A 15470-nucleotide genomic window follows, 5' to 3' on the forward strand; every position below is an offset into this window, starting at 1 on the left:
TACGTCAGCAGACTGTCAGCTGAGACTTTCATAGATTTGCAATTCAGCCTAATGTCTTAAAATAATATAACGGAAAATATTTAGCAAATACACAGAAGTATCGTTAAGTATTATTTTCTTATAACACAGACTGTCAAGATTACTGCCATCTACCGTTCGTTCGACAAATGGTTAGAACTTCTTTGCGTCGGAAAGATACTTTCGCACTTCCATTATCCTTGGCGATAAGAGTTACTCTTTCGTCAGGAACGTCGTAGGGAATATGTTGTTTCAGTAACGAGTCGTCGCGGAGTGTAGTAGCATATTTCGTCAAGTGTTATAACGTATTTTGTGTTTTCTTAAGTGTGAAGCTTTCGGGTGTAGCCAGTGGCCATTCTGTGTGAAGTGTGAACTGCTGTCTGTGCAGTTGTATATAGACTGTGGTAAGTACCTCAATTTTTCCGTTGAAAGCTTAATCATTAAATCTGTAGTTTTATTGTACGTGTTGGATGTGTTATTTTTGTTCAGTTCAGTTTAATTTACTTTTATATTTTTGGATACAATGTAACAATGTCGGAATCCTTTTTCAGGTTCCTGGAGTATAGTTGTTAGCTTAATTCCTACAACGTTAGTACTAAACCCATGGTCTACGTTAGAGCTAAACTCTACGATAGTCCCTCAGCCCGACGGCCTACGATAGTCCCTCAGCCCGACGGCCTCACGATAGTCCCTCAGCCCGACGGACGATAGTCCCTCAGCCCGACGGCCTACGATAGTCCCTCAGCCCGACGGCCTACGATAGTCCCTCAGCCCGACGGCCTACGATAGTCCCTCAGCCCGACGGCCTACGATAGTCCCTCAGCCCGACGGCCTACGATAGTCCCTCAGCCCCGACGGCCTCAGCCCGACGGCCCACGATAGTCCCTCAGCCCCGCCTACGATAGTCCCTCAGCCCGGCGGCCCTACGATAGTCCCTCAGCCCGACGGCCTACGAGTCCCTCAGTCCCGATAGTCCTCAGCCCGACGGCCTCACGACGGCCTACGATAGTCAGCCCGGCGGCCCCGATAGTCCTCAGCCCGACGGCCTACGATAGTCCCTCAGCCCGACGGCCTACGATAGTCCCTCAACCTGCTGGTGTTCCAGAACTCGATGGTAAATATTTTTCCTTCAGAACTTCAAGGTAAGGTGGTTTCTTTATTTTCTAATTTTAAAACTATGCAAGCTACTCTCCCCCCTTCGGGGGCAGAGGCCCCTGACGGGGGGAGAATCTCCTTGGATTCGCGATAGACCTAGTCTATCGCGAGTCGATAGGGGGGCTTGCATAAAACTTAGGTTAAGTTGCTGGTGTAAATGAAGCTTAGGTGTAATCGCAAGTGTCAGAATTGGTAGTACTAGTAATAGACGTGTTGCTTTTAAACCTATAACTAAACCGGAAGTTAAAATAATCGTAGATCAGAACATCAAACAAGCATCCTCAAAGTAAAGCTCGTAATGTTTTGCCTAATTGGAGCCTTCAGTCCTAGGTTGCAGTGCCTTCATGTATACGAGGATTAGTGTCAAGTTCCTTTAAAATATTAATTAGTAAGTTACCAGATGAGAGAGCAAAGGCCTGTAGGGGAACTAAGTGTAGGATCAGTGGCTTTGTAAAGGCGGGCTAGCCTGAAAGAAAGTTTAGTCAGTCTTTGCTTAATTTTCATAAATAATTACCTATTTAACGTCGCCTTATCAATTTGTGTTGGCAGTTTTCTTGTGGTTTCTAAGACTAGTATTTGGTTTGTCGGTTTTAAGCCTTCTCTTGTGGGGGCTAGGACTTTTGGTTTATGGGTTTATCCTTGTTCAAAAACTAGTATATGGTTTGTGGGTTTAAGCCTTCTCTTGTGGGGTCTAGAACTTGTTTGGTTTGTGGGTTTAATCCTTGTGGGTTATTTTTGGGGTCTAGAACTTGTTTGGTTTGTGGGTTTATCCATGTGTTAAAAAAACTAGTATTTGGTTTGGGTTTAATCCTTGTGGGTTCTTGAACAATTGTTTGTGGGTTTAATCTAAAGTTTAAAACAATTTTACATCCTGTATAAACTTCGTCCCTTCACCGACAGGTTAATAAAATGCCAAATTGGGGCTAATCTGAATTTCATACGGTAATTTTTTTCTATTATAGGTTTAAAAGTAACCAGTATTTAGTGGTAGGTCATCAGGTCATATGGTATTTACTAAACTTAACGAAGTATTAAGTCAGAGAAGTAAAACTGTTTTTAATGCCTTATTATAGTAAACTGCTTTGACAAATTATTCCCAAGGAATATTATTTTACTCATTGGCTTTTTAACTTAAACTTTTTCGTGCTTATTGTTCTTAAATCTTTAAAGTTTTATCAGATTAGTTGTGGATAGGTTTACATGTCTTAATTACCAAACTGAGCAAATTTGACAACTTGTCTTAATTTTCCAGGTTCTGCTGCCCAACGGAAGATTTCCATAGCCTAAACCAGAACTACTACTACTACTACCTTAAACTGAAGTTTCTCAAGCGAGCTGAAATACTGTAGCCCAGGTGCCTCTATAATCATAGGTAGTTGGGTTGGCTACTTCATGGCTCAGTAGAACCTGATCTATATGGAGTGGGAACGCTCATGCTGGTTATTTAATATATGTGCAAGCTATTCTTTTAATTTACTTCTCCTGATGAGATTTACTGATCTTAATAAAAATCTTAATTAGCAGTTAAGTTAATCTGATCACTATAGTTTAAACACTGGATAACTTTATTTTAATTTGGTGGTAATGACTTGGGTAATTAGGCAATGCCCTGGATGTATCTTAAATATTTTCCAGGTATAATCTGTTTTCCAAGTATAATCTCGAATTTGTAGCTAGTATAAAGCTATGGTTTTTATACTTTCGAAACTGGTTTGGTATATATGACCAGTTTGGTTCAGTCCCATTGAGGTTAGTTCCCTGATTTGAGTACTACTATGGGTGGATGACAATAGTATTCTTGCCCTAGTGACATTTACGTGAACAGTGAATGCAGGGTAGGGGTTTACCTGTTTGTCCAGAGTGCAGACAAACTGAGTGGTTTAATAACCACTACTTACCAGGAAAGTTGACCACTAGACTCGGGAAAACGGCAGCCCTTTGTCCTGATTACTGCAAGAATTTAAGCATTACCCTTTGCTCATTAATGGGTGAAGTTTAAGAGTACCTTTTCATGCTTTAAGTTAACTGCTAAAGAGTAACTGGTAAATTTTAACAGAGGCATGCATATCATACTAGTCTGAGCTTTTATACCAAGGTGGGCATTGAGTTTAGTCTGCAGACCCTAACCTGTTAAATTGACATGTCTGGTTTACAAGCAAAAGCTGCTCTTAGTTTTGAAAGGTGGTGACTGTTTATTCGTCGTATGGTGAACATTGATAGTGGAGGGTATCTAAGTTCTATTAATCTTATGGTAAACGTAAATGCCTATAACCCTTTCTGGGTAGACTGACATTAGTTAATCAGTTGGATAACTGTCCTATAGATGAAAAATTAAGTTGTAAACCTTAACTTGTCCACCTTGAGTATTAACTGTTCCTAGATGGGTTATTTGTTTCTTTTGGAAACTAAGGCTTTTGGTGTACACACAAGTAATTAAAGTTGACTTGAGGGCTATACAGTGCCTGAGAGATTCAACAAGATAAACCGTGGGACAGCTTTTTAAGAATTCCATATATTGAATTGTGGGACTTGGCCTTGCTGGCAGGCAAGAGAACCCTTGACTAAGATAACGATTAACTCCTTTAGTGGTGCCAAGGTGAAAACTACTTATAGTAGGTTGCATTAAGAGGATCCGAATGTGCTGTTTTGCTGTGCATTTTTTGACTGCCAGATAAATTCAGTTCTGGAATGAAAACTTCAGATTAAAGTTATGCTGAAAATGGCTGGATGTGGTAATGTCAGGGAAGTGTACGATGGAGTAAAAGAAAATTGTCCATAAATTAACTCGTGTTTGTTGGCTCTTGATGGAAGCCTTGTTCATGAGTAAATATTTAGTTAGATGGAGCATTTGGAGCATTATACATTTAAAGGACATAAGATGAAAGGAAATAGAATTGAAATTAATGCTAGGCTTTGGTAGCTCAATTTCATATGCCTTCTAAATTAACTGTGTCAATCAGGGACATAATGTAGTAGTAGTAATTCTGAAGCTACTGCATTTCAGGGTCGTCTAATAGTTTTTCGTCGATAAAATCTTGCCAAGGAATCTGTTATGGACCGTATTTTGGAAACAGCTATTTAAGGCCACAGCCTAATTGGCAAAAATAGGCAGTGATGTCTAATGCGAATAATTAAAGCACCAGAGTAAATCAAGGAAATTTAAACGGGAACTTAGCTAAATTTAGTAAGCATCCAGAGAGAGGCTAGTTGTGACGTAAACTATGACATCAGACGTAATAGCAGGGTTCCCAGTAGTATGTTAAATGATTGTAGAAACAAATATTTGACCATCTTGTACAATAAGCAATACCTTGAGTAGGATATGCGATCATTATCGAAATTCACACAGGCTGGCTTAACCTTAAACAACAGCATATCCTTTTACATAGTTTTAATATTACAATTTTATTTCATTCCCTTCAATTTCAAAGTTCAGTATAATCAATGGATTACTGGACTATAAAATTTAGGGCATAGCCCAAATCAATGGATTACTGGACTATAAAATTTAGGGCATAGCCCAAGCCCTTGGACTGAGTTAAGAATTTACATTCGGCTCTACAATGTAGTTAAGATTAAATGAAATAATCAAAGTAACTGAAAACCGAAAATTGAAAGAACTTCAAAAAACCGGAATATAGAGACTCATTGATAACCACTCAACAACCCTACACCAAACCTAAGTGCCAGTTCCAAGTAAATGGGTCGAGTGTGTAGAAACAACAAAACTGATAGAGGCGCACAAAGCAATGAAGGGGGAGTAGTGTGTTATACCAAGCACTGTGGATTTATTTTGGGATTGATCACGCATTAAGGAAATTAAGGTTAGAACACTTGCATTGTTACATTCATTTAGCAGGACTAAGCAGGTACACGTGAACCGGAACTTTTGAGGAGACAATATGAAGCAGCAAGGTTGTTTTCATAGGGTAATTAGACTTGGTGCATATATAAGTTAAAGGAAACGTGAATTGCGTCGTGGAACTGTATTGCACAATTAATACTCATTTGATGCACATTCCCTTATTGTACTCTACTTGAGACATGACTCGTCAAAAAGCTGGGGGAGAGAGAATCAAAAAAGAAAGAGAGAGAGAGAGAGAGAATGTAGGGTAGGTTTTTGTGTGAAACAATGTAAGAATTCCGTAAACCATACTGTTATTACTTTCACCAACATCTGAGTCTTCATTAATAAAGTATATGGGCGAGGTGTCTAGCAAAGTACGTCGTACCACAGTATCAATGAGTGGAAGGGCCTTCAGTAACGACGTTTTACTAGCCTCTATCTACGAGCCTGCTAGATTTAGCTAAGTTTCCTATAAATCTCTTTGATTTACTCTTATAAGTGCCTTAATTATCAACATTAGACATCACTGCACATTTTTGCCAATTAGGCTGTGGCTTCAAATAGTTATTTACAAAATACGATCCATGTCCGATGCTTTGGTAAGATTTTATCGACGAAGATCAATTAGACACGTCCCTGAAATGCACAGTAGTTACTGTTACTAGACACGTTCTTGACTGGTACCTCCCGGTAATGTCAGGGGGATATCAAATATGTCCTCCCAGTTAAAATATTTTTGTACCTCGGCATGATTTATTTCAGAATGTATTTCCTTCTAATGTATAACACTCAACCTAAATAGCTGTTTATTCACGAACGAGGCTTCCATCTAGATCCAAGAATGGGACAATCATTTTCTATGCACCTACCTAAAATGGCTGCTGAAGGCTCATAGGTCTTTGGGGACGGACCACAGTTAAAGCTTATTACATTGTTGGACAGAGGACATTATGCCTCAGGACCTTATATATACTGCTTTTGTACAACTGCTAGATTGGAAGCTCAGAAACGACTGGTGTTCAACAGGGCTACGTGCAAGTACCTACTGTGTTTTAACATTTTTTTACTTAAGGGTTAAACATTTTAGAAATCATTTTAGATCACATATTTCAGAACACTGGGGGCAGAGTCTATTTACATTGTAGAGTGAAAGAGTTTTTGTTTAATATCGGAGTGCTTCAGGCCAAGACAAAAAAAAAAACACTGCTTTTGCAGTAATAGATTTGCGGTTATTTATTTTTTTTTGCCGTTAATACTGACATTGTTGATCAAGTCATGTCGTTACGATAGCTGCCTGAAAATTATCAGAGCCAAATAACCCTTCCCCTAAAATCCCTCTCTCTCTCTCGCATTAAAATTCTCTCTCTCTCGCATTAAAATTCATAATTCTCCGAAGTTCAAAAATAATAGGTGCACAGCCCACCAGTCAATTTTCTTAAGGAAATTTTCAATCTCTCTCTCTCTCGTATAAATAAAAATTCATAATTCTCCAAATTTCAGAGATAATAGGTGCACAGCCCACCAGTCAATTTTCTTCCGGAAATTTTCAATTTCACTCTCTCTCTCTCTCTCTCTCTCTCTCTCTCTCTCTCTCTCTCTCTCTCTCTCTCTCTCTCTCTCTCTCTCTCTCTGGTGGTCTCCCTTTTCCTGGCCATGCATATTTTCCACCTGCGTAATCTGTCTTACGTCTCTGTCCCTCGTGGGCCCCAGAGGTCTGCTTGCGACACTTTATAATTTCATGTTTTCCTGAGAGAGAGAGAGAGAGAGAGAGAGAGAGAGAGAGAGAGAGAGAGAGAGAGAGAGAGAATGCTTTCATAATTTCATTTTATCCTGAATTGCATTTCATCCTCCGTTTATCTATGACGTCGATCTGAGAGGCTTCTAATCATGGAGAGAGAGGAATTGAGAGAGAGAGAGCCATGGAGAGAGAGAGAGAGAGAGAGAGAGAGAGAGATGTTGCACAGAGCACTGTGGTTTTCCCCCGTATTGTTGCAAACCGCCCTTGATGAGTATGCGTTGATTGCAGGGGCAACACATTAACTACCTGTGAACTCTGCAACGCGAATTACGAATCAGCTGTTTACGTAGCGTCCAAAACAGCCGATAACGATTGAGCGAACGTCAGGTTTAAAGCAATTAACACTAGTCTCACTCCGGCGTTGAATGAAGGAAATGTCTTGACAAGATACTGGCCAAACGCGAGAGTAGTTCCTTGATAGCGCCGTACGATTAGCGTAAAAAATTGTATGCGTGCGCGCACGTGCGCGTGTTTGTGTGTGTTCCATAAGAACGTGTCTTTACAACAACGATAATATACCATTTTTACACGAACTTCAAGAGCGGATGGTTTGGACAATTACAAAATCACCACAGAGAGAGAGAGAGAGAGAGAGAGAGAGACTCAGTAATTTCGTCAACACACTTCGACTGCTCAGAAGCTTAGTTGAGCGAGAAACAGACAGGGGTAAATCTAACCTCCTTGGGGTAGTCTACACGACTGCTTATCAGTACCGTTATGAATGCCAGGGGAGATAAAGATCGGCGTCTGGGTCAGTTGTCCTTTCTGGGAACAAAGAAGAAGGAGAAGAAGAAGAAGAAGAAGAAAGGAAGTGGGGGAGGGGAGGTAGGTTGAATTTGGCGATCAGAGAAAGCTACAGCTTTCTAACTTAAGAAAAAGAACTATGTTCGCTCTTGCGGCCACATTGTTGCTTGCCGTTGCTTTGAGCAGAGAGAGAGAGAGAGAGAGAGAGAGAGAGAGAGAGAGAGAGAGAGAGAGAAATTTAAAATTTCCGTATGAAATTTGACTGGTGGGTTGTGCGCCTAAGATATCTGAATTTCGGAGAATTATGAATTTTAATATTTTATATATATATATATATATATATATATATATATATATATATATATATATATATATATATAGATAGATAGATAGATAGATAGATAGATAGATAGATAGATATGTGTGTGTATATGTATGTATGTATGAGAGAGAGAGAGGGGTGGAGGGTGGAATGGGGGGTGATCGCTCTGTGGGAATAACTATGCTTAAAAATCCATTCAGCTTCCTCGGCAAATGTACGAAATTATTATTGATAAAACCTCGCCACAGGCTTAACCCGTAATCCCAGTTTTGACTGTAATTCCGCGGCAGACTGTCTGAATAGCAGTTTAAGCCTTGCAGTCCCGTTAAGGGCCTTTTCGGTGACTAAAATACACCCAGGATAAAATACATCCTGGGCCTGGTCGTAGGATCCTTTAGGATAATTACTGAAATTTCCTCGTGACTGTTCCATCCCATTCAGAGTACCCTTCTCGTAGGATTCAGTTTTGTTTTTAATTTTGTCTTTTTTAGCATTCAGGCCCCATTTGAACCTTCCAGTGCACAGAATGACACTTTTTCCGTCTTCTTTTAGCACTTGGCTTCGAGGTTTTGAAGACTAAGTTTGCTAAATAAGAATCGACTGATTCATTCCCCAACGTAACTATACGTCTCAGATTAGCCTCAACTGGTGACAGATAGATACAATTATCAAGATGGCGTCTCAGATCAGACTAAACTGGTGACAGACAGATACAGTTATCAACAAGGTCTTGGATATCAAGTTCCCGCGCGTGTCATCACTGGGACACAACGCACAAGCAAAGCTTCGTTTGCACTCAGGTACGAAAACCGACATTCGTTTCTTGATACCAAGTTTGACGACAAGACGCCAAAAGACTCGGTAACAGTCGCTATAGTGTGACACATTTTGAAAATTCTCTTTTGTTCGCTCGCTTCTCTTTCCGTTCGGAGCTTTTATTTCGCTCTCAAGTCACAGATTTATCTCTTTCTCGCTACAGGAATCTTTGTCACTTTCCTCCATTGCTCCACGAGACTTTCTGATGGCCTATGGAAGTGTCAGAACTGAGCAAGATACCTTGTTTTCAAAGTGTCTCTCAGTGTGATATCGTATCACAGGCAAAAGACTGCCTGTGAAAAAAGTGTAATGTTTCTCTCCAGTTCTTCTGTACTGTTCCTCTATTTCAGTTAACTCGTGTGGGTTTGCGTGGGTTTGAATCGGTTTGTTTGGGTTCGTCTGTTGCTACCTAACCCTGCAGACTTGGTAAAAACCCCTTTTGACTTAAAAAAAATCTAAATCTTGTCTCGTCCTGTTGAAAGGTCTCCTAACTGTGTATTAAAGAACGTGCCGTTGAGAGAGAGAGAGAGAGAGAGAGAGAGAGAGAGAGAGAGAGTGGGGTTGCCTTTGTGGTGTAAGTACTCTTCTTACCTACCGAATGAGGAGGGACCCCTAGATTCGACTCCTGGCCTGAGCATTAAAATTACTTACGTGGCCATAGATCAGGTGAGTGACCTCATATTGTTGCATCCTAAAGACCACTGCTCAAAGGTTATTCGCGCGTTTTATTTCGCGGGATTTCGCGCAAACTCGCGAACAGAATTTTGCTAAATTCGCTAAAAAAAAAAAAAAGTGGTTTGAATCGCCCTGAATAGCTGACAAGTTTTTGCAACAATGAAAAATACTCTTTGAGGCTAAAAAAAATCCTGTGTGACTGGAGTCAGTTATTTCCGCTGGGAGAAGGTAAAATAAAAAGTTTTGATTGGATAAAATACATCAGTCGTTACAAATGGATCCAGATTATTATGAAAACAAACTATTATCAGACCGCGTTTAGTCTGAGGTTCAGATTTGTAAGAGTAAAATACTGGACTGGGCCAGAAGCGTCTATTTGCAACATCCTATACATACAATGAATATCTATATATACCTATTTCACTCATGTATATATTACCGCCATGAATACAGTCTTAAGTACAAGTCGCATTATTATTATTATTATTATTATTATTATTATTATTATTATTATTATTATTATTCAGGAGATGAACCCTATTCATATGGAACAAGCCCACCACAGGGTCCACTGACTTGAAATTCTAAAGCTCCTAAAGAATATTGCAGTGTTCATTTGAAAGAAGTAACAGATGGTAATAGGAAATGCAGAAAGAAGAAATCAGTTATTAGAAAAGAAAAAAATAGATTAACAAACTAATATATAAATAGATAAAAATGTGAGTAAATTATTAAAATACAAGGAGGATTGCTTCAGAGTAGCAATGCACTGGTCAGTACAGAGTAACAGAATATAATACTGAACTTTATGTTGTAAGGGCTATGAATGGACATCGGGTCGAGACAACACAGTCTTTATTCGAACTTAAACCCGGGTTCTTCAGACTTATTAATCGTTTACTTCGTCGTAAAATCTCAAGTGCTAGGAATGTCCAGTCACGTGGCAGATCCTGCATCAGAAATAGAAGCCTTCGTTGACCAATTCCTTCGAAGGATTCGGGATTTTTTTCAGGATATTTTCGTCTCTGGCAATCGGAAGTAACAACTTTTATCGTCTGTGGGAAGCGATTATCCTCGCGCGCAGACACACAGGCACATACAGACACACACACACACACACACACGCACAGGCAGACAGACAGACAGACAGACACACAGCGAGCTTCGTAAAAATCGACGGTATGTCGGCGAGGAGCTTCAGAATTCGCAGGTGTTTCCGCCTCGGAAGTCAGAATGCTGTCTTCGATGAGGCAATGCGTGGAGCTTGCTTTGACCTCCAAAAGAGAGAGAGAGAGAGAGAGAGAGAGAGAGCTCCACCTCTCTCTCTCTCTCTCTCACACACATACAAGGCGGACGGGCCACTTCGAGCAGCCGCTTCTCAGAAAACGGCGAGATCTGCTTCTTCTTCTTTTGCGGCGTCATTCTTTGATGGGGAACTCTGCTGCTGTTCTAGGACTTCGTCGGGATCTCCCACCTAGAGCTGGACTTCGTGGAGACTTCGTGCCGTCCCCGCCGAGCCCGACAGCGAAGAGGCATGTTTACGCTGTCAAACGCCGGTGATTTATAAGTGGCTGAAACACGCGTTACGCAGTTCCTGACCGCTCTAATGCTTATACTTGTGAAACATTAAGGGTGTCTAGTTTCCGGCAATGGATATTATCTTCTTTCTGACGACTGCCAGGACCGGAAACACGCGTCGACGTCGTCTTCTCCGACGCAGACGTAGAACTGACCACAGCCACGTGGGTTTTTCGTTAAACCCTGGGTGGGACTTGGAGGAATGACTGATGGAATGACTGTTTCAGCGAGCTGCAATTTGCTTTGAGATTCTATAAGTTGGCGGTTTTGCCTCGTCATTATAGTCAGTGGATGAAAGGACACTCTTTTTTTCATGTCCTTGAGAGAGAGAGAGAAAAAACGCTACATTCTTTTTGTTCTTTGCACACCAAAACATTTCCAGTCGCAGGATCAGAGAGCAGTCCTTACAGAAACAGGATCACTTGGTACAGTTTACAAAAAAAAAGGTGGTTCTGTCATAGGATCATAAGAGCAGTCCTTGCAGAAACAGGATCACTTGATACAGTTTTAAAAAAATAAGCAGATCGCATCTTAGGATCACGGAGCAGTCCTTATTAAGGAACAAGATCACTTGGTACAGTAAAAAAAAAAGAATAAAACTGACCCTGATAAGGTTGACAGTGACACACAAACAAGAACAAACCGGAAGTTGTCTTAGGTAAACAGAAGGATAGACAGGTCAGGTAACAGGCGACCGGTGGTTATAAACAGTCTGTTAATACATCTGAATTACCGTTAATTTTTTTATTAATAGGTTCCGAAAGTTATCTCTCTCTCTCTCTCTTTATATACAGTATATGAATGTGTGTAGGTATTATTTAAAAGTATATAATAAACCTTGTGTTTTTAAAAGTGAATGAATCACTTTGCTTTCAAAATATGGTGCAGGTACTTAGACATTCTCTCTCTCTCTCTCTCTCTCTCTCTCTCTCTCTCTCTCTCTCTTTACATATACATGTGCAGATATTATTCAAAAGTATATATACAATAAACCTTGTGTCTTTAGAAGTGAATGCACTACTTAAATTTCAAAATATGGAACAGGAACTTATTCATTTCTCTCTCTCTCTCTCTCTCTCTCTCTCTCTCTCTCTCTCTCTCTCTCTCTCTCTCTCTCTTCTCTCTTTACATATACATGTGTAGATATTATTTAAAAGTATATATACACTAAACCTTGTGTTTTTAAAAGTGAATGCACTACTTAAATTTCAAAATATGGAACAGGAACTTATTCATCTCTCTCTCTCTCTCTCTCTCTCTCTCTCTCTCTCTCTCTCTCTCTCTCTCTCTCTCTCTACATATACATATGTAGATACTATTTAAAAGTATATATTAAAACTTGTGTTTTTAAAAGTGAATGCATTCGTTATTTTGCGTCCAAGATAAAGTGTACACGTGAGTTTAATATTCACAATTTATTTATATATCAGCATTATATAAATATATATGTATACACATGTGTACATATATGTATGTATACATATATATACAGAATTTACTCTCTCTCTCTCTCTCTCTCTCTAAAGTCTTGCATCTGATTATGCAGTGCGCAGATGTTACACGTTTTCCCATACATAAAGCCTCTCCTACTCCCTACCCATATATTGTTCCTACCCTCCCTTATCCCCCTCCTTTCTCATTCTTCCCCCTCCCCTTCCATTCCCCCTCCTTCCCTTCCCCCTTCTCCTTCCCCCCTCACCCCTGACCCCAAAGGCTGGAAAGTCTCCTCCATGAGAACAGGCTAGTCTGTCGCTCGTCGAAAAACAAATGAACAGATTTCTTTTGGCTTTTCATAGCCAATGTTTATCATGTTCTCTGCTTTATTTTCTTGATCTCTCGACTTTATTTTCTTTTTATTTCTTGGCTTTATACTCTTTTATCTTTTGGCTTTGTTATTTTTTTATTATCTCGATACTGTTTTTTTATAGTGTTATATTTGGTTGCCGTTCTGTCCTTGTTACTTTTTTGACAGTTGTAGTTATCAGGTTTTATTTATTTTACTGTCACAGATATTTATTTTTCGTGGCATTTACAGAGAGAGAGAGAGAGAGAGAGAGAGAGAGAGAAGGGGGTGAATTTTTGCGTCACAGAAATCAGAGAATTGATTACAGTTCAGTTACTGTTAATCCTAACAGTAAATCAACACTAATTCATATTTTCCCTGGAAAGGGACCCAGGCACTTCCTTCCCTTTGCGAGCCTTCGCGTGAGAGCCTAAGGGAGGGGGAGGGGGAGGGGAAGGGGTAGTAGGGGGAGGGAGGGAGGGAGGGAGGAGGGGAGGTTCACTGGGAAACGGAGGAGGAACCTCCACGTTGAATATTTCCTGTCTCTCTCTCTCTCTCTCTCTCTCTCTCTCTCTCTCTCTCTCTCTCTCTCTCTCTCTTCTTTTCTTTTCCCTGTATGTCTGTCTGTCTGTCTCTATCTCACTGTCTTTTGCTTTCTCTCCCTCACTCTAGCTGTCTTTTCTTCTCTCTCTCTCTCTCTCTCTCTCTCTCTCTCTCTCTCTCTCTCTCTCTCTCTCTCTCTCTCTCGCTTTTTTCCCTGTATGTCTGTCTGTCTGTCTGTCTCTATCTCACTTTCTTTTGCTTTCTCTCCCTCACTCTAGATGTCTTCTCTCTCTCTCTCTCTCTCTCTCTCTCTCTCTCTCTCTCTCTCTCTCTCTCTCTCTCTCTCTCTGTTACCGACCATCCCCATGTCCGTACCCAGAATGATAAGGCCGATCATACCTTTTACATTTAAATGTCAATCATTACCTGAATATAATATTATAACAAATATTATATCTATAATAATGATGATAGCAGCACAATTACATGTAATAATGATAATATAAAACATGAAAACATTCCCTGTCTATTATTGATCTAATATGACAGGGAAAAGGAACGCCATCTTGAAGATTCTGTTCTTTTTTGTTAAGGGATTCTGTCTTCCGAAAGGTCGATTCTGTCTCCCGTCATGAGATTCCATCCCTAACCTTTGACCTGGTGGTTGTAAATCCCTTGTGTTGATTGTTCTTTGTCAAGCTATTTTGTAATGGATTCTAATCCCCTACAGGATTGGATTCCTTCTTCCATCAGCTGATAAGGGATCGGGATGATTCTGCCTCCCATTGGCTGATAAGGGATCGGGATGATTCCACCTTCCATCAGCTGATAAGGGATCAGGATGATTCTTACTTCCATCAGCTGACAAGGGATCAGGATGATTCTCTATTCCATCAGCTGATACGGGATCAGGATGGTTCCACCTTCCAACTGCTGATAAGGGATCAGGATGATCTGCTCTCCATCAGCTTATAAGGGATCAGGATATGTCTTTCTTCCATCAGCTGATAAGATCAGGATTATTCCACCTTCCATCAGCTGATAAGGGATCAGGATGATTCTTTCTTCCGTCAGCTGATAAGGGATCAGGATGATTCTTACTTCCATCAGCTGACAAGGATCAGGATGAACTTCCATCAGCTGATACGGGATCAGGATGGTTCCACCTTCCAACTGCTGATAAGGGATCAGGATGATCTGCTCTCCATCAGCTTATAAGGATTATGTCTTTCTTCCATCAGCTGATAAGATCAGGATTATTCCACCTTCCATCAGCTGATAAGGGATCAGGATGATTCTTTCTTCCGTCAGCTGATAAGGGATCAGGATTATTCTGCCCTCCATCACCTGATAAGGGATCAGGATGATTCTCTCTTCTATCAGCTGATAAGGGTTAAGGATGATTCCTCCTTCCGCCAGCTGATAAGGGATCAGGATTGGATTCCGCCCTCTGTCAGCTGATAGAGGAATCTCACAGGTGACAAGGTAATTTCGTTGGAGAATCCTTTTTCCTTACCTGACGATTTTGCATACAACTGAAGTGATTTTTTCTTCAGTGAAGCGAATAATTTTTATTTTATGTAATTCTGTCCTCCACCGGTGAGTAAATGTTCCATTATAATAGATGATCCTCTCCTCTTTATACTTAGTCATTTTTTTAATGTTTTCAAACTTTCTTCTAGACCCATTACACATTATGTTTCCAGGAGCCTTAACAAATACCATAATTACATTTAAAAAACTCAATATATTGTTTCTTTCACTTGGCACTTTTTTTTTTCTTTATTTTTTTAGGAAACTTTATTTAGCATGATTTTAAAACAAGGGTAAAATTATCTTCATGGGTTTCTGTATTTTGGGGTTGGCTGTTAACAAATTGCAGGCTATAGGCCTATGTAGTTATAGTACCATCTACGTACAGTGTGCTTACGAGGTGCAGTCGCTGGTGTCTTGTTTAGCCTTCGGAATGAACAAACTGGTCAATTTAGCAGCAGTTTTTATTTACTCTTACAGATTTCAACCTTGAGGAGTGGAAGATATATAAATATCAGAAATGATACCAGAAGGTTGTAGATGCCATGTTTGCACTAGCATTCAACGAAAGTCAAAGTGGACTGCGCTTAGGAAATTTCAACCTGCACCTGAAAAGGCAGCAATGACGTCCTGGACGGACGATTAAAGGCAGCTTCAC

At 40.2% G+C, this 15470-nt stretch overlaps 1 long non-coding RNA gene across 1 annotated transcript; it reads left to right on the forward strand.

Moving 5' to 3' along the window:
- Window positions 1-1043: 1043 nt before the first annotated feature.
- On the forward strand, window positions 1044-2637 carry LOC136840668 (uncharacterized). Its single transcript, XR_010853703.1, has 2 exons — window positions 1044-1160; window positions 2426-2637. It is a non-coding gene; the product is annotated as an uncharacterized lncRNA (long non-coding RNA).
- Window positions 2638-15470: the final 12833 nt, after the last annotated feature.

The sequence above is a fragment of the Macrobrachium rosenbergii genome, chromosome 8 (assembly GCF_040412425.1).
Source record: "Macrobrachium rosenbergii isolate ZJJX-2024 chromosome 8, ASM4041242v1, whole genome shotgun sequence".
In the NCBI taxonomy this organism is placed as follows: Eukaryota; Metazoa; Arthropoda; class Malacostraca; order Decapoda; family Palaemonidae; genus Macrobrachium; species Macrobrachium rosenbergii.